Raw genomic sequence first — 19550 nt, 5'->3', positions numbered from 1 at the left:
CGTCTCTAATTTCCTGTTTAATGCCTTCCCTTACATCTCCGTTACTGTTTGGGGGCCTATAGACAACCCCCACCAATGTTTTCTGCCCCTATCTCCACCCAAACAGAGATTCCACATCATGATTTTCCGTGCCAATATCCTTCCTCACTATTGCATTGATTTCCTCCTTTACTAACAATGCCACCCCACCTCCTTTCCCTATTTGTCTGTCCTTCCTAAATATTGAATACCCCTGGATGTTCAGTTCCCATCCTTGGTCACCCTGCAGCCATGTCTCCGTAATTGCAACAATATCATAACTGTTTATATCTATTTGCGCTGTTAATTCATCTACCTTATTGCAAATTCTCCATTCATTAAGAAAAACAAATTCTCCATTTGTTTTTCCCCCTTGTTCTTTCTGCCTTCCACTTTTGCTTCTTACTTTTCTGTCTTTTGTTTCTATCCTTGCTTCCCCCTCCTCTATCTCCCTGCTCAGGTTCCCATCCCCCTGCCATTCTAGTTCTCTAACTCTATATTAAAATAGCGAAAGGGCAGACTTGAGCCTTGGCTTAATATCTCATTTGAAAGATGGTACCTCTCTGTATTGCATTGATGCTCAAATCTCAAGTCACCTGCAAGAATCCATGACCTTCTAATTCAGAGGTAGGAATGCTACCACTGAGACAAGTCCAACACTTATACTGTAAATGGGGTACCTCAGAGCTGACAGATTGATACCTGGAGTAAGTGATTCCAGGTTCCTGTGCAAACAAGGATTCCTTTAACCTATCTGCATATCTGTTTTCACTCAGACACATACCATTAAACAATCTATATTAAATAACTCTAATAAAATATGTTTCAAGAATTAACCCTTCCAAGCATAAGTTTAATATAGCTGCCAAACACAGTTTCAGTAATCACAAGCCCCCTTTTCATTCATGAGAACAACCACTTATTAATAAAATGCAATCCAATATAAATACACAGACATCCATAACGTTGCAAATCAACGCAAAATATCAAACTTGGAAATGTATTTCAATTTCAGCTAATGTCAGGTAATAAAATTAGCAGTTTAAACATAGAATTCTATACTGTCAGGCATTAAACCTGGAGGGCAGGGCATATTATTGTGCTGTCAGGCATTTGTCCCCATAATTATTTGAAGAAAAGTTGATTGTCCTTTATTTTGTTTGAATTTTTAATTAAACCTAATCGTTAGTCTGCAACATGTTAATTTCTGACATTTGTTCATATGGATTTTTATACTTTCAGTAGGCTAATGTTCAATAGCATATAATTGGTATTCTTGTAAAATAATGGAATATAGGAATGTGCGGAAGTGGAACAGACATTGCAATCCATTTTTCCAATCCTTTATGAAAGCGGGTTGAATATCTTGCTGTATTTTTAACTGTTAAATTCTGGGGCAGAAGGTAACTACCAGTTTGTCATCTGTAACTGAAAATTATGAATTGGCCTTTCATTATGTACTCCACCCAATTTCCTTTTTCAAATCTGCATCCCAACTTTTGCGCCAGCCGACATATATGGGAACCTATATGTGATAGTTAATGCTATGTGTCATATAAATCCCGTAGATTTATTTGCATAGTATCAGTTAGATTAGTGCTTGGCAATGTTGTTAGTCTTTGGTGTTAAGCACAGTTTTAAGAAAATTATCAGGGCAAAGGGAATAGCCGAAGGTATATCACAAGTAAAATGACCAAAAAATGTTGCTTTTTCATATTTTGCATAAGCCAGTAGCTTTAAACCCTCAAAGGTTTATTCTTTAGATTGCAAAATGCCAATACAATAGTGGGGAGATATGCTTTCTGCACCTTTTAAAAATCAAAATATTGATGCCATTTAGTGGTATTAAGCAACAATGACATCAATCCGTTTACATATCATTTTAAAGTTTGTTTCTATTTTCCATTTTGTGCATCATGCTATATTTCAGGTGCCACATATATACATATGCAACTGATTGGGTAACATTTCATATTCATAAAATAGGATGAAACTACATGTGAAGGCATATGGAAAGAAAAAAAAAATCAAATGTGAGGAAAATGGGTAGAAATACTACCAAAGAAGAACTAGTGATGAGTCTATCAATGAAATGGAGATTAAATCAATGAACTGGTCGTGCATACCCATATCAATATACATACAATTATACATATACAAATATAAGCACATGCACATACACACACATTAAAGTCCCAAATTTAATTGTTTAACTAGAACCATTTAGACTGGTTCCTGAATGAGAGGGTTGTCATGTGATGAGAGACTGAGTAAATTGGGCCTCTGGTGTTTAGAAGAATGACGGATAATCTCATTGAAATATGCAAGGTCCTGAAGGGACAAAAGCAAAATACTGCAGATGCTGGAAATCTGAAATAAAAATAGAAGATACTGGAAATACTCAGCACATCAGGCAGCATCCATGCAAGTGGAGAGTATTCTATCACACTCCTGACTTGTGCCTTGTACATGGTGGACAGTCTTTAGGGGGGGTCAGGAGGTGAGTTACTCGCCACAGAATTCCCTGCTCTTGTAGCTAAAGTATTAACATGGCTGGTCCATGTTTCTGATCAAGGTGTTGATAGTGGAGGACTCAGCTATGGTAATGCCATTGTAATACCAAGGGGAGATTGTTGGATTTTGTCTTCTTGGAGATGGTTACCCCCAATCCTGTCCTTATGATGGAGGGAAGGTCATTGATGAAGCAGCTGAAAAGGGTCGGGCCTAGGACACTACCCTGAGGAACTTCTACCGCGATGCTCTGGAACTGAGATGATAGACTTCCAACAACAGCTATCTTCCTTTATGCTAAGTATGACACAAGCAGTGGTTGTGGGTAAAGATGAAAAACATGTTTATTGAGCATAAAGATAAAGGCTGCAAAACTCAGCTCCTTAGTACCCACTTTTCGTGGTACTATGAATGCTATATTTTCTCCAAAATGGCGTCTGCGGTGCATATGCAGCTTTGTGCTGCGACCCACACTGGACACCATATTGGTGAGGCCATTGGCGCATGTGCAGCAAGCGATCTCCAGAACTATGCAGAGTAGGAATGATCTTGATGTCAATCAGCGTGTAATGCTGATTTGACACTGGCGCTGTCACTTTGGTGATTACCTGTGCCTTCTCTTAATCCTGTACAACTCCACATGCATTCAGCAGCAGATGAACACCCAGCAGTGCTATTGAATGAGATCATCAACCATTTTCAGGTTAATTGCTGATTGACCTCCAGCACTGGCTTGTGCTGCAATCGTGAAATGTTTTAGTGGTTTCTAGAGTTCTTTTAAGTTGCTGATGTTTACAGGGAGTGGCATGACAGGTTTTGCACAAACCATTGTTTCTAGATAGTTGCAGTGGTAGGCACTCCCCTTGGGCATTCTCCTTGGACATTCTCCTTGGCATTCTGCTTGAGCTACAGCATGAGAGGAAGAATAAGAGAGATAACGTAAAGACAGACAAGCTAATGGAAGAGGAAGAAGGAGTTGGGGGGAAGGGGCACTCAGCAGGAGACCATATCGGCCCAGAATGAGCAGGGAGCAATTCCTCTACCTGAACCTTAGCAAGAAACAGTGTGAGATGTCTCCGCTTCACTAGGATGTCCTCACTGAAATCTGTCACCTGTCGCTGCCACAACTGCAGCCTCAGAGCAGGATGAGGGAAAACCTTGCGAACAGCTGTGAAGGTGGCCATGGCCATGAATCTTTATGTGTCTTCCAGGCTGGAACAGGTCTTATTTGCAACCTCCCCTAGTTTGCCATTCATTCTTGCATATGGGAGGTCACTGAGACTCCGTATTCTGAGAGAGCTGAATGTATTTCATTCTTTCTTGCCAGAGAGAAGCAGGCAGATTAACCACATGGGCTTTGTGACAATGTCAGGCTTCCCCATGGCGCAGGGTGCCATTGACTGCATGCACATTGCTTTGCGGGTGCCGCATTTCAACTCCGAGATGTAACACAACTGAAAGGGATTCAACTTGCTTAACATCCAGCTAGTGCGTGACCATAAACAGTTTTCATTGCAGAGCAATGCCTGATATCCTTGCAAAAGTCATGATGCCTTCATTCTGTGGCAGTGCACTTCACCATCTGCATTTGAATCACCAGGACAAACCAGAGGGTGATTTCTGTGGGACAGGGCTTATCCTTTGATGACGTGCCTCATGACTCTGGTGTGCAATCCATGCACACTCGAGAAGCAGGCTTACAATGAAAACCATGAGGCCATTTGAAATGTGATAAAGCAGGTCTTTGGGGTGATTAAACAATCCGTCCACTGCCTGGACCACTCTGGAGGAATTCTACAGTATTCAGCAAAGTGTGTCAAGATTAATCGTGATCTGCTGCATGCTACACAGCCTCAAGATCATGAGGAATTAGTCCTTACTGTCAGCTATGTGGTGAGCAGCTGAGGGGGAAAAGGAAGGGGGAGGCAACTAATACGGACCTTTTCTGACCAGGCTGTCTGTGATCAACTCATCCGACTGTGATACCAGTAAACACAACCCCAATTCCCCATTCACCAACAGTCCCAGATCCTACCTTCTCTCAGTAACTGACAATCACAGCCTCTTCTTGGGCACAATACTGAAATAAAAGCTCCCTAAACTAAATTTATAATTCAAACCATGCATTATTGCATACAGACAGCAACTAATCATCTTTGTGCATTCCCTTAGTGTGTGTCTTCTGTGTGTCTTTGCCTGTCCTGGTGCTCCTATGCAGTGCTACCCCTATGACTGCAGCATGGCTTGTGAGAGGCTGCTGACCTTCAGTGGGGGACACTGCAGATGGACTTGCAGGATGCCCATGAACAGCTAATGTTCGCCTTTGGACCACACCATCTCGGCATGGGTGACAGCAATCTGAGCCGGCTCACAATAGCATGGGCACTGAGTGGAGTGACAATGGTGGGCAGACAAATACTCTCATCCTGAGAGCAACAGCAGTTTCATGCTCCATGTTGCGACTGCCACTCGCCTGGTGTGGCACCTTAGTATTCCTAGTGATCTGCTGGAGGACAGACTCCTGTGCCACCTCACAAGCCTCTTTAAACATTAGTAGCAGCTATAATGACCACATGGAGCTTGTGTGGCAGCAAGCTAAACTTGCATGATTTCATTCTGAGTTACCGTTGCAGCAGTCACACACTGCTGGCTTCTGCTTGTGCTCCATTGGAAGCCGAGATGTTGGCCGTCAGACACTGCGTCATGGTTGGGGTTGCAGGTATACTCATTGAATTGGTCAACACTTCCACACTGGAATGAATGGGCACCAAGCTCTGTAAAGAGCTCTCTGCTGTGTTGGTGCTAATATCCTCCATGTACACCGACATTGACTGTTGGATTGCTGGCAGCTTACCAATGCACCAAGGAGCATCTCATTGTACATACCTTCATCTGTATGCTGCCCCATCAAAGTCCGCATCTGAGTCCTGCGCATCAGACCCCATGTGCAATCTCATCCACTGGCGAGCTGGTACCTGCAGTTTCCTTGTTCCCTGCTCTGGCTGCAAACCACTTATGCCTGGTCACATGCTGATTCCAACTCAGTTATCCTCCAAAAGAGACACAATGCCAGTTTCAGAACTGGCTATGAGTCTGGGAGTGAATGACAGTGTTTCTTCTTCACTTCTACACATTACAGTCATCAAGGGAAATGGGGATGGTGCAGGGCAATGGCCTTGAGGTAGAAGATCAGCCATGATCTAGTTAAATGGTGGAGCAGGCTCGAGGGGCCGAATGGCCTTCTCCTGCTCCTACTTCCTATGTTCCTCGTTGCTGTCTTCCTGCTCTTCTGCTTCTTGCTCTGCTGCCTGTGCCAGCTAGGTTGCTGCCCTTGGGTATCTGAAGGGAGAAAGGCACAAATGTAAGATTTTGTGAGAAGTGGGAGAGAAAGTAAAAGGTGCATGCTTATATCATCTACAGCTTGTAAATCTGAAGAGGTTATGGGATAAGTGGGATGTGGGAAGAAGGATTAAGCATGAAGATCCCATCATCTTCAATGGTTTCAGCCCCACCATTGGCCATGGATTCAGTCATATTTGCCCCACTGAAAGCAACCAGCATCTCCCCCAGTTGGGGTAAAGACATACTGCTATAGCTGTCCCCCAACAGTAAGGGGCTGCTGCCTTCAGTTATGTGCTAACTTGTCTTACGGGAGAGAGAGGGGAACATGAGTGAGCGTGGTGCAGTATGCTAGGATGATGTGGCTGTCATGGTTGAATAGCTGATGGTGTATGCAACCAGTGAGGTGTAAGTGTGAGGCTTGCCAGAGTGCAAAATGTATGAGGGTGAGATGAGCTGATGAATGTAAGGTATGAAGCATAACTGATAGAGATTGTTGGTTGGTGAGTGATGGGGGTGTGGTGAATTGAGCAGTGTCTGAGGCTCATGGCACAGTTGGTGGGATATGGCATTTGAAGATACATTTGCTGACCTTGGCCACTTGTGTGAGGACATTGAACTTTTTGCGGCATTGCGTTCAAGGCCTTGGAGCTGGTCTCCTGGCATTGACAGCCGCAGCTATCTGGTCACACTGCCTCTGCAAAGCATCGCTGGAGGGCCTCCTGGTCCTCTGTGGATAGATAATTTGTCTCCTCCTCTCCAGCTCTAGCTCCTTCACCAAGTTCTCCAGTGCAGCATTGAGAAACCTTTGAGCCCATTGTCCACCATTATTCAGTCATTATTGAGTGTTCTCCATTCAAAATCACTTTTAGAATATTTTCTGGCACCTGTTCCAGCCACAATGCGCCTCCCCTTTAAGGGTTTCAGGTTGGATTTAAGTAGTGCGGACTAGCTTCTTGCAGACTAGTTTTGTGCAGAGTAGTTTTGTGCAGACTAGCTTTGTGCAGACTAGTTTTGTGCGTATTAGTTTTGCGCTAGCCTCTCACAATTTGGCACCCCACCTGCTGAAGCTTGCAGCCATTCCACAGTGTGCTTGGTACTGACTACATGCTACACTTTGAATCAGCAGCCAGAATAAAGTTTGCATGCTGCTTGCATCAGAAGCTACAGGCAAAGGGTACATGCATCGCAATTCTGCAGTAAAAATGCCAACCATATAAAAACGCTTTGGGCAGAATCTTGTGGAAGTGACAGGTTCTTGACCACCAACTGGAAAGCTAGCGAGACCCCTGCGTCTGCTCTTTTCAAGAAGGCTTGTGCCACTCAGGCGCTTAACAGGCCAGCCACAGGCCTTTCCCCGTGATCAAGGACCAAGGAGGGCGGAAGTCCAGCCTGCCGAGTGTTGCCGGTCAATCAGAGGCAGGTAGCTCTTCTGTACTCGGCAGCACCACTGGGGAGGCAGGACCACACCAGCACTCCGAGGCCTCGGATTAAAGAGGGTCCCAGGCACATGTGAGTGATGGCAGTGAGGTGCTGTTGAGCGGGGTGGGACATGTGGGGGAGGTGCAAGGGGGGTTGGCAGCAAGGGCCGAGGTTGGCGTTTAATGGCACCTCCTTCCTGATGTTGTGTCCGTCGATCAGGCCTTTAAACGAGGCCCAACCCCAAACTCCACCCCCACAAGAAGCCTGCAAAAAAACAGCCCGGGGTTTGCTTGTCATGCTCCCCGTAAGGTGAGCTCCCTGACCATTGCTGGTTTAAAGCAGTGGGCATTAATTGCTCACTTAAGGGCCCTAATTGGCAGTGGGACAGGAAGGCCACAGACATAATTGGGGCGGAGGTGGGAAAGTGGCTGGGTCTCCAATCCACTACCCTCCTGCACAATTAAGTGCCCCCTACCACAAACTCACAAAGGGGGAGGGCACAAGATTCCCCCCCTTCATTTTTCAGCTAATCTATTAAAAGCTTCTTTCCAAAATCCTTTCAGTAAACCCCTGCCCATTTCTATTTTCCAGCATTTCCACCCTACAACAAAAGCAGTACAACAGGTGAACACCTAATGAGAAAAATTCCTGCACTTAATGGGTTTTCATCACACCTTAGATATTATAGATCAACGTTTTAAAAATATGACTTTAGGGGACTTTAGCTACAGGTTAAGTTGGAGAAGTTGGGGTTGTTCTCCACAGAGCAATGGGGATTGAGGGGAGATTTGACAGAGGTGTATATGATTATGACAGGCTTGGATAAGGGATCTGAGGCAGTCTTGTTCCCATTAGCTAATGGTGCAAGAATAGGAGTCACAGGTTTAAGATTCTGGGACAAAAGATGCAGGAGGAATGTGAGGAAGAACTTTTTTGCACACAAGTGGTAATGACCTTGAACTCGCTGCCCACAAGGGTGCTGAAAGCAAAGCTGATCAATTATTTTGAAAGGCAATTGGATGGGCACTTAAAGGAAATAAACTTGCAGGGCTACAGGATAGAGCAGGGGGAATGGGACTGATGGAAATGCTCCATGGAGGGCTGACATAGACATAATGGGCTGAATGGTCTCCATCTGTGCCGTAAATGACTCAGTGTGAATGACTCTATGAAAACAAATACCTGCAAATGATCTCAAGAAATGGCCTTTCCCCAAGGGTTGGAACCAACTTACAAAAATATCCCTTACAATAATTCACTAATTAACTTCAAATGCATATATTTAGAACACTTCTCAACAAGGAATATCAGAACAATGACCATACAGGGACAACACATGTTAAATATAACTCTATCTTTGTAACTACATAACGTAAATATTGCTTCATAGTTTCAACAACTAATGAATTAGAACATAAAATATTGTATATAGAAAATGCTGAGGTGAGGCTGTCACACACCCAGTGCCACACTTTTTAAACATGTAAATTATTCTGCCAAATTTGCTTTTTAAAACAAAGCTGTCAATCTCCATCCAAGGGAAAACTTTTCCACCAACAAATATTATATACAAATTGACTTCAGGGTTGATGTTCAGAAGATTAATTAGCTGCTAATTAACCTCAGCATATGAACAGCAGTTAGACATTGGGACCTTAAGGAGACAAAGTTACACAAAAAATTCTTTAGCGGCAGAATGATATATCATAAAATACACATTGAAAGAACCTTCCATTGTGTTATGTGGTACTACCACTGTGCTAAATGGGATAGATTTTGAACAGACCTAGCAACACAAGACTGGGCATCCATTAGACACTGTGGGCCATCAGCAGCAGCAGAATTGTACTCAAACACAATCTGTAACCTCATGGTCCAGCATATCCCACACTTTACCATTAATACCAAGCCAGGGGATCAACTCTGGTTCAATGAAGAGTGCAGGAGGGCATGCCAGGAGCAGCACAAGGCACACCTAAAAATGAGGTGTCAACCTGGTGAAGCTACAACACTGGACTACTTGTGTGCCAAGCAGCATAAGCAGCAAGTGATAGGCAGAGCTAGGCGATTTCACAACCAAATATCAGATCTAAGCTCTGCAGTCCTGCCACATCCAGTTGTGAATGGCGGCAGACAATTAAATAACTCACCGGAGGAGGAGGCTTCACAAATATCCCCATCCTCAAATGACAGGGCAGCCCAGCACATCAGTTCAAAAGGTAAGGCTGAAGCATTCACAACAACCTTCAGCCAGAAGTGCCAAGTGGGTGATCCATTTCGGCTTCTTCCAGAGGCCCCCAGCATCACTGATGCCAGTCTTCAGCCAATTCAATTCACTCCACATGATATCAAGAAATGGCTGAAGGCACTGGATACTGCAAAGGCTATGGGCCATGACAATATTTCAGCAATAGTACTGAAGGCTTGTGCTCCAGAACTTGCTGCACCCATAGCCAAGTCGTTCCAGTGCAGCTACAACACTGGCATCAACCAAGCAATGTGGAAAATTTCCCAGGTGTGCCCTGTACACAAAAAGCAGGACAAATCCAACCCAGCCAATTATTGCCCTATCAGTCTACTCTTGATCGTAGTGAAGTGATGGAAGGGGTCATCAACAAAGCTGTTTCCTTTAAATTTTGTTTTTTGTTTTTGCAGTTTCCCTTTAAGAGGCTGACTTTTACTTTGTCCCTGATTTCGTTAATTTAGTTTATTTGTTTGTAACGCAAAAGAGTCACATCTTCTTAACCTTCCTAACACTGCCACTACATCTTGGTGCTCCCCGGACATCCACAGCAGAGGTGGAGGCAGCCTGCTGACTGCGATACCCTGTCTGCGATGACCTTGGCGGGCGTTCTCTGAAGGGCTGAGACTTGGAGATCCCCAGCCTGCTTTCAGGGTCGTGCTGTATGGCAGTGGCACCCTCCTTGCCTGTGGAGCTGGAGCTGCTGAGGTCACAGTAAGAGGGGATTCAGATGGGCTGGGCACTCCCTGGGTCAGCTGGATAGATATACCTGCTGATTCTCCTCCCTGTGGGTACCCAATGGCCCCTGGCTGACTCCTTGGGAAGGGGTAGCTGGAGTAAGATTGGACTTCCCCGCACCCCTCTCGCGTACACACTGTTGGAGGCCAACAATGGCATCAGCGATGGTGTTCAGCCTGCGCAGTAGCGCAGGAGTGACGTCCTGGACAAAGGTCTCCATGGCAGCCGTCATTCTACCAGTGTTGACCTCGGTGCACTGGCGTGCCTGCGCTATTGCCTCAGTCTGAAGGTGGATGGACTCCACCATCGTGCCTTGCAATCTGAGGAGTGCAGCGGACATCCTTTCCTGATGTTCCTGAGCTTGCCTTTGCAGCTCCAGCAACTGTGACTGTGATATGACCGAGTCCAGAGGCTCGTCATCTGACTCGGAGTTAGCAAGTATCTGGCCTCCAGCAGTCCTCCGAATGTCAGGGACCTGGGAAGTTCCTGCCGCCGCCTGCTGTGGATCAGAAAGTGCGATATGCTCACCAAGTTGTGATTCCGAGACTACTCTAAATCTAGGCCCCACCTAGGTGTGTGTCTCTGCGCTGGTGGAGGGCGTGGGTGAGCGCTGTGACGGGACTTCAAGGAGGGTGCCTTCAGATTCCTCTTCAGAGATTTCTTCGGTGCCATGTGTCATGAACTCCGTCGGCTGTTTTCCAGATGTGCCTGCGGAAGCAAGGAGAGATAATTGGTGCATGGCAGTGGCCTGTGAAACAGAACACATCACTCACGGCATGGTTGTCTGATGGATGTTGCACTGCTGGACCCTCACTTGATAGAGCACTGCTGACCTCACTGTCAGCACAGGAACGGTCCAGATCGTCACCAGCCAGCTGGATGACTCTATTTTCAAAGTCCGTGAGGACCTTGAAATCAGGCATTCCTCCACCAGTCTGTGACCACTCCCTCTTGTCATGTGCCAGCTTGTCCTGCATGAATAGAGATGGAGAGAATGTAAGAAGGACACCTGCCAAGCTAGATGATAAGTATGCCTGGCACGTGTGGGTGATGAGTGGTACCATGAATGGCATGAGAACAATGAAGGTGTGTGTGAGAGAGTGAAAGGTGATGTCCCTTGAACTGGCAGTGAGTGAGGGCCCTGTGGATGTGCGATGCGTGAGCGTGTGAGTTGAGAGTGATGAGAAGAGTGAGTTATCTTGGTGGAATGGAAGAGATCATTCATCCTCTTGTGGCACTAGATGGATGTCCTCTTTTGCAGGACGTTGGTGCTGACCACCACTGCCACCACCTCCCAAACTGGATTAGTGGTTGCTGCCCATCCTGCGGCCAGAGTGGGGGTAGAGGACATCATGTCGAGCCTCCACTGAGTCCAAAAGGGGCTCGAGGGATGTGTCATTGAACCTGGTGCCTACAGTCTTTTTGCCTTTCAGGGCCATGTCCTCTTTGCAGCAGTCCTGGGCTGGAAGCAGAGTGGTGTGCGTGCGGCTGCACTTTAAATATTGCGCGCGGCGTGATGAAGCAATGAGATGATGGTGTTGCGGGAAAATAAGAGCCAGCCAGCCATGGGAATGGCATGTTTCCCAGGAATACATAATTAATGCAGCGGGTTTGGGACGATATGGCATGAGAAGCCGCCACTGCGGCCAACGGGTAAAACGTCGTTTTACCCACCCGCTACCACACTTAGTGCAAATCTGGGACGATTCCGCCCTCAGTTTTGGTTCCGGCAGGGTTACTCAGCTTCTGACCTCATCACAGCCTTGGTTCAAACATGGACAAAAGAGCTGAACGCCAAATGTGAGGTGAGAGTAACTGTCCTTGACATCAAGACAGCTTTGCCCAAGTGTGGCATCAAGGAGCCCTCAAAAAACTGGAGTCAATGGGAATCAGGGGGAAAATTCTCTGCTGATTGGAGTCATGCCTAGTACAAAGGAAGGTGGATGTGGTTTTTGGAAGTCAATCATCTCAGCTCTAGGACATCACTGCAGGAGTTCCTCAGGGTAGTGTCCTCGGCCCAACCATTTTCAGCTGCTTCATCAATGACATTCTTTCTATCATAAGGTCAGAAGTGGGGATATTTGCTGATGATTGCACCATATTCAGCACCATTCACAACTCCTCAGATACTGAAGCTGTCCATGTCCAAATGCAGCAAGACGCAGACAATATCCAGGCTTGAGCTGACAAGTGACAAGTAACATTTGTGCCTTGCAGGTGCCAGGGAATGACCATCGCCAACAAGAGAGGACCTAGCCATCACCCCAGCATTACCATCACTTACCCTCCACTGTCAACATCCTGGGGGTTACCATTGACCAGAAACTGAACTGGACTAGCCATATAAATACTGTGGCTACAAGAGCAGAGACTAGGAATCCTGCGGTGAGTAGCTCACCTCCTGACTCCCCAAAGCCTGCCCATCAAAGGCACAAGTCAGGAGTGTGATAGAATACTCCCCATTTGCCTGGATGAGTGCAACTCCAACAACACTCAAGAAGCTTGATACTGACCAGGACAAAGCAGCTCACTTGATTGGCACCCCATCCACAAATATTCACTCCCTCCACCACCAACACACAGTGGCAGCAGTGTGTATCATGTACAAGATGCACTGCAGGAACTCACCAAGGCTCCTTTGAAAGCACCTTCCCAACCTGTGACCTCTGCTATCTAGAAAAACAAGGGCAGTAGGTTTATGGAACACCACCACGTGAAAGTTCCCCTCCAAGCCACACATCATCCTGACTTGGAAATATATCGCCATTCCTTTATTGTCACTGGGTCAAAATCTTGGAACTCCCTCCCTAACAGCACTGTGGGCGTACCTACACCACAGGGACTGTAGCTGTTCAAGAAGGCAGCTCAGCACCACCTTCTCAAGAGCAATTAGGGATGGGCAATAAATGCTGGCCTAGCCAGCGATGCCCACATCACATGAATGAATTTTTTAAAATGACATTAACATAGTTTTCAGAACCACTTTACACACTGCCCCAAGGTATATGCCCAGGCTCCAGTGCTGAAATGCATGGCAGAAGGTACCAGTCTAAGTGGATTTGGGTTATAATAGTGAATAATAATATGCCATGATTAATCTTGTAAGTCTCTTTTTTATGGTGTCCTTGTATCATTTGTACTGATCACCCTGATGTTTTTTGCCCTGAGGCAGTTCACCATAGAAGATTTACTTGGGGATTCTGCAGGCACCCATGTGGGAGACATGGTCGGCCCATGTAAGTTGCATTTCCTGGAGTGTGATCTCTATGCTGTTGAATCCAGCAGGATAAAGGGTTTTGTTTTTTGTGATTTTGTCCTGCCATCAAATTCTCACAATTGTCCTCAGCTGTCTTTGGTGATAGAGTCCAGAGTTTTGATGTGGTGCCTATAGCGGATCCAGGAGTCTACACCATACAGCAGGGTGGGATGGACAATGGTATGGTAGAGTTTGATTTTAAGTCTTCAACTTAGTGCCATGCTGCTCCCCGACATGATCGTGGAGTTGGCTGTAGGCAGAAGTTGCTTTTGGGATGTGTGCACTGATATCTTCATCAAGCATGACACCCCTAGAGAGCACACTACCAAGGTATGAGGATTTAATAGACATCCTGGGATAGTGCAGGCGCAAACACCAAAACTGGTTTGGTAAGAATCATGAAAACATCTCCCATCTCCTCAAACAGAAACATTTCACACATACAAGTCTTCTAGCAGCCTCACAGCCAACAACTAGGCATCAAGCCTATAAAAATGTTGAACACAAGTTTCTAATTTTAAGAGTTATAGAAAGTTTATGGCCCCACTTTCTTGTTAAATGACCTCTCGTTCATTGGATGAGCAGAGTGCCTTGTGCTAGGGCAGGTAATAGTTTATTTGATTTTTACCAGTAAAAGAACCTGCCTAAAGCTGATCAAGGCAATGAAAACTATGAGGGCACAGCTAAAAGGGCATCTTTAGTTGAATGTGCAAAAGTTATAATCAATAATTTTACTTTCAGGTATTGATCTTGTATTGTGTGGGTAGTGACCTACAACTTACCCATTAAGAGGTTTTCTGTTACACCTTTAGGGTCTAAGCAATAGATTGGCTGGAAGCAAAGTAATACTCTAGAAGAAGCTGAGAACCTGGTGGAGCTGCAACCAACTGCGACCAGAATGAAAATCATCTTGATTGCTGCACTTTGTTCAGTATTAATTGTAGATACCTTGCGTGGTAAGTGATCGATCGTCTACTCTCACCTTTTCCACTCATTTTTACTTTTTATCTTTTTTAAAAAATTTCCCCTTTCATCTCTGAAAATTGCATCTGGTATCATCCTTGTTTGCTCCTTATAGAAATGCTGGAAGATACTAATGGCGATTTCCAGCTTAAAGATAAGCGAGGTAAGAGGCATTGGGTGCCACTAAAGAAGGTACTCACACTGAGATCTCTACACCAGAGTTACAATGATTGCTCAGTACATTGCATTGTTTCATACAGAAACATTGTTCACACTCCTAACTCTCTGATATTCACCAGGAAGCTGTGAGCTCCCTCGCGATATGCAAATGTTCCATTTGATTGCAATGGACCTATTGCCAGGAGTTCGCAGCTGACGGAAACACCAACGTATACAGCCTGGTAGCAAAAGTAGAGCTCCAATTATTATTTATTTTGGAGAGTTTGGCATTTTGAGCTTCTTTGGCTTCATATAGGTTGACATTTCACCATGCAACCTTACATTATAAAGAACTTCTGCATATCAGCAAAGACCTGGGTTTTGTTTAGAAATGGCAGTATTTAGTAAAATGTAGAAATAATTGGAATAGCCTAGGCACTTAACCGTGACTGTAATCGTCTTCAGGCTATATATTGCGATTCAGCCTGTAAAGAAAGGTGTGTGGAGATAAATTAACCTTGATTTTTTCCAACTGTTGAGATCTTGATTTAGAAGTCAAGCATGTTTATACCTTATCCGGTTTCCTTAAAAAAAAAAGCGACTAGATAGATATTGAATATGACGGATATCAATAGAAAGAGCTTTAATCCCAAATTTCTAATGCTGCTTTGTATTGATGTTCAATGATTGTGGTTATTAAATGAACAGACCCATTTTATTCTGATGCAGGGCTGACTACAGTCAGGTCAGGCTACAGTCGCTTGTGGTCAGCATGAAATAGCAAAACCGAAATATTTAATTTTAAAATTTAAACAAGCTTAAGTTCAGTGGTAGGGCTGCATTGAACCGTGTACTGAAGAGGGCATTGAATGTCTCAAGCATGTTCAATGCTGGGATGGTGGGTGGCGCTTGGAATGATTTAAAGCGGAAATCGAGTGCTGAGCTGTTCCACTCAGATTTTTCTCTCCCCTATTTTCTTGTGCCTGGCCTATTGGTTTCTTTCGACTACACTACAGCCACTCTCAGGAGAGAATGCCTTAAGCGCCCATTGTCCTGGGCGAAAAGAAAGTGCAACGTGTGTGTTGATGTAAGAACGGAGTGTTTGACAAATTACCTCGCCTTAACTTAAGATAAGACAAAAGGTTCAGCATCACCAACTGCAACTTGACTTTGAGAAAGAAAAATAACTGACGGCCGGGCTAATGACTTTGATCAATATTTCCACTGGAGCCCAAGACATAGGTTAACATATTGACAGAATGGACGTTACATTGTGAACTGATTTGTATCCGTGCCTTTTAGTCCAATAGCTGGGTTAGCTGACAGCGAGGGTGGTGGATCTAATTTAAGGGTTGAGCTGCCATTGGTTGAAATGCGGCGCTCACACCTCTGACCTCGCCTATTTAGCTCTCGTCCTAAGTTTCCGAATCAATTGATCTCATTGATTGGAAGTGCGTGACTGGTGTCGTTCGGTTTCACTGCGGCGGTCGTTTGTTAGAGATTGACGTGGTGTAAGCCATGTGGCCTGTTTTGTTTAAAATCTCTTCTTCCAAAGAAACGAGACGCTGGCCTGCGAGTTAGGGCAGAGAGGGGGGGGTAGGGTTTCTGCTGATAGCGGCGGCACGAGTATAAGAGGCAGACCCAGAATACAGCCCGACACTACTTACAATAAACTGCGAAAAGACACAGTGGCTTTCGGGTGCTTTAAATATTTGTAGCTTGCACGCATTCTGTGTCGGAGTGAATACATATCCACGCATTAAATACACGGAATGATTATGGTTTATATCAACTTCACATTTCACCGCTGTACTAGGTAAAATAAACCAACTGCAACATTTAAATTAATCTGTGGCCCAATCTTCAGTGCCAGCTGCAGTTATTCTAAACTGATAAATGCATAATGGAGGCTAAGTGGGTACATGATGGAATGTAGTTCCCTCCCCCGCCAAAGTAGTACCGTGTGTCCCAGATCCGTGTAAATGGTAGCAAAAGTGCAGTTGAAATAAAAATACATTCTCCAGCTTTAGCGTCCTCTCCAATTGCTGGAAATGGAAAGGGCCACGCCCAATGCAAGACTCGGAAGCAGTTTGCAAAATTATTTTTTTATTTGATGGGAGATAGTAATCAGATATATTTAAAACATCCCAGTCTTGCTGTCATATTATTCCCAAGGTCACTACTTAACTGGAACGCGAAACACAACAATGGTCTTCAAATAAAGTTCGCCAGTTAGATGCAGAATGAAATTAAGAAGCTAAGTGCGTATCTTGTAATGCTGGGGAGTCTGATACTGGGAATGTTTATTAAACATGCGGCAAATTGTATGATATGCGGTGTGTGTAATCCATGCAGTGTGGATGAAAGCATGTCAAGTGATAGATACCCGATCAATAGAATCTGTTACGAGTTAATTTGGTGAATCCGTCTTTTTGAAATATTTTATTAAGTGGTATCATGGGCAGTTTTTTTTTTCACTGTGTGTTTAGTAACCTGATTTGATTTGGAATCTATTTCAGAAAGAAAGGTCACAAAGATGGCCGTTACTAATTCAGCATTCCCATTTGACGATATCATGCGTTCCTGTCATCCGTTGCTTCAATCGGCCGCGACTGTTGGAGTTCGTTATGTAAAATGCATCCCTTTTGTGCCAAAAACTGTAACGTGAACTATTGTACAGTGGTTCTGAACAATTACTCGTGTTTGGAAATCATGGTTAATCCATCTACAAATGTCTCGTTTGTAGCTCAGCCCGCTCTGGGGGCAAAATAATAGGACTTGCGGCTCACGAAAATGGACGTGATTCAAATATTTCCAAATAATATGCTTGCAACACATGTACATTTTTCTTGGCGTTTATGTATAGCCACTATTTAAGTCACAATAACAGATTAAGTTGCACCGTTTCTTGGCAAAAGTTAATGGTAAGTGTTCCAGACTTACTGCAGTTTTAACACTGCACAATACAGCACTTGAAGCCCAAAGGAATCTTCGTCTAATATTTATTGGTAATAATGATCGACACCTCTCAATTCGGTTGTGCAGGCAGTAGGAAGCCTGGCCCCCACTTTCCCTTTCCTTACCTGGCCCCATAGTGAGTAAGTGCTGCTTTAGTCTGACCTGTCAATCATAGCAGCAGGAGAAGCAATTCAACCTTGGATCAAAGCTGCTGCTTGCCCTGAGTCTGGGATAAAATACACATCTGAGGGGGGAATAAAAGTAACAGGCATTGTTGTGCTCGAAGCTAATGACGCCAAAGGCTGGAGCAGCTTATGAGTGCAAATGTAATTACACTTAAATTGCACAATGCAGTTATTATGCATAGGGAGTTACATCGGTTGCAGGTTTCAGTAGAATTTCTTGCTCATTGCGATTTGCTTTAACTGCGCAGTTACTTTTCTTTTTATTATCCTGCAGGATGAAACTAATTAAGACAACAGAAAGGATTTAATATAGAGAAACATTCGTGGTTGTGGGGCTTATGCGTGCTCCTTTATCAATTTTATTTGTTGTGACTGTAAACGAATGAATAATTCCCGTAAGTCTTGTCACAGAGCCCTTTTCAAAGAGGGACACCACTAGAAGCTTAAAGGGACATCAGAATAACCGTGACGGTAAAACGCTTTTCAGTGTATTATTGAGTTCAAATGGGAGACCGATGGAAATGGACTGGCTTTTCCCCTTGTTATGTAACTATTACTGTGAATCAGGTAATCCCGAGCTTAATCTTTCTCTTGCATTTTGTAGACGATGAGCGGGAAAAGTGTTTCCTTTTTTGGGGTCCGGCGTTTATCAAAATTAAGTAATTGTCCTGAGGCATGGCCTAAGAGGGAATTTTTGACTTTTGTCAGTCGCTAAGGTCGCGTCAAATTTTTAGATTTGCGAGTTATATTTTTGATCTCACATATACCTTTAATGCGAAGGAAAATTCTAAATATTAACATGTCCTTGTGTGGAATTCCATAGGTGTAAGAATGGTTATTCACAACAGGTCTTGGTGCTGTGGCTGGCAATTTTATATGGAAGTATTGAGTTAGTGACAATATAGATAGATTTGTGATTTGTACATTTCCTGCATAAGTACAGCCACCCATTATATAAATCTTCTGTTTTGCTGCTATAGTTTTTGTTCACAGCGAAAGTTGTAACACATCAACTAAGCAACATTATACGATTGGTGACCTACACATTCTTTAAATAAATTGACCTGTTTAACTTGTAGATTATAATTGTACATTTTTTTTCTATTGGTTGACCGTGTAACATAAAGCACAAAATCACCTCGCTACAATTAGAGCGATGAAATGAATGTGTAATCCTTTCATTTTTTTTCTCTCTCTCTGTGTAGTCTTTGAAGATTGGGAGGAAGTGAGACTGATCTGAAGCCCTGTGTAAGGCGGGGTTCCGCTTGTGTTCCGCTTTGTGCCTGAGCGGCAGGGGGCGCCCGCGATCCGTGTGATAAGGACATCGTGGTCTGGCCACTTCACAACGCTATCCTTAAATAGCACTGCTGCAATTCAGCAAAGATAGCGAAATCGAGATCATATGGACCATTAGCTGATAGTTTATTTTTTCGTAAATGCTACCGTCAGATGTGCAGCAATCTTACATGTATTGCGTTTGGGTTATGGGAATAATTAAATGTTATTATACCTCGTACTGTCAGTGAATGTTTATAGCTAGTCTGCCAATTGTTGTTGTAACCAATAAACGTGTTTGTTCAACAATTTTTAAAGTCACGCCTATATAAATATGCAAGGAATAAGAACATACTTTACTGTTGGTAGTTTTAAATATCTGCAATAAAATATTTAATCTGAGTTTTGTTGATCCAGTTAATTTATTACAGTATATATCCAGATACAACTTGGTGCATCAGTTTGTTCGATAATTCTACGCACA

Source organism: Cetorhinus maximus, chromosome 17, assembly GCF_964194155.1.
Source record: "Cetorhinus maximus chromosome 17, sCetMax3.hap1.1, whole genome shotgun sequence".
Lineage (NCBI taxonomy): Eukaryota > Metazoa > Chordata > Chondrichthyes > Lamniformes > Cetorhinidae > Cetorhinus > Cetorhinus maximus.
This window is presented reverse-complemented; position numbering follows the sequence as displayed.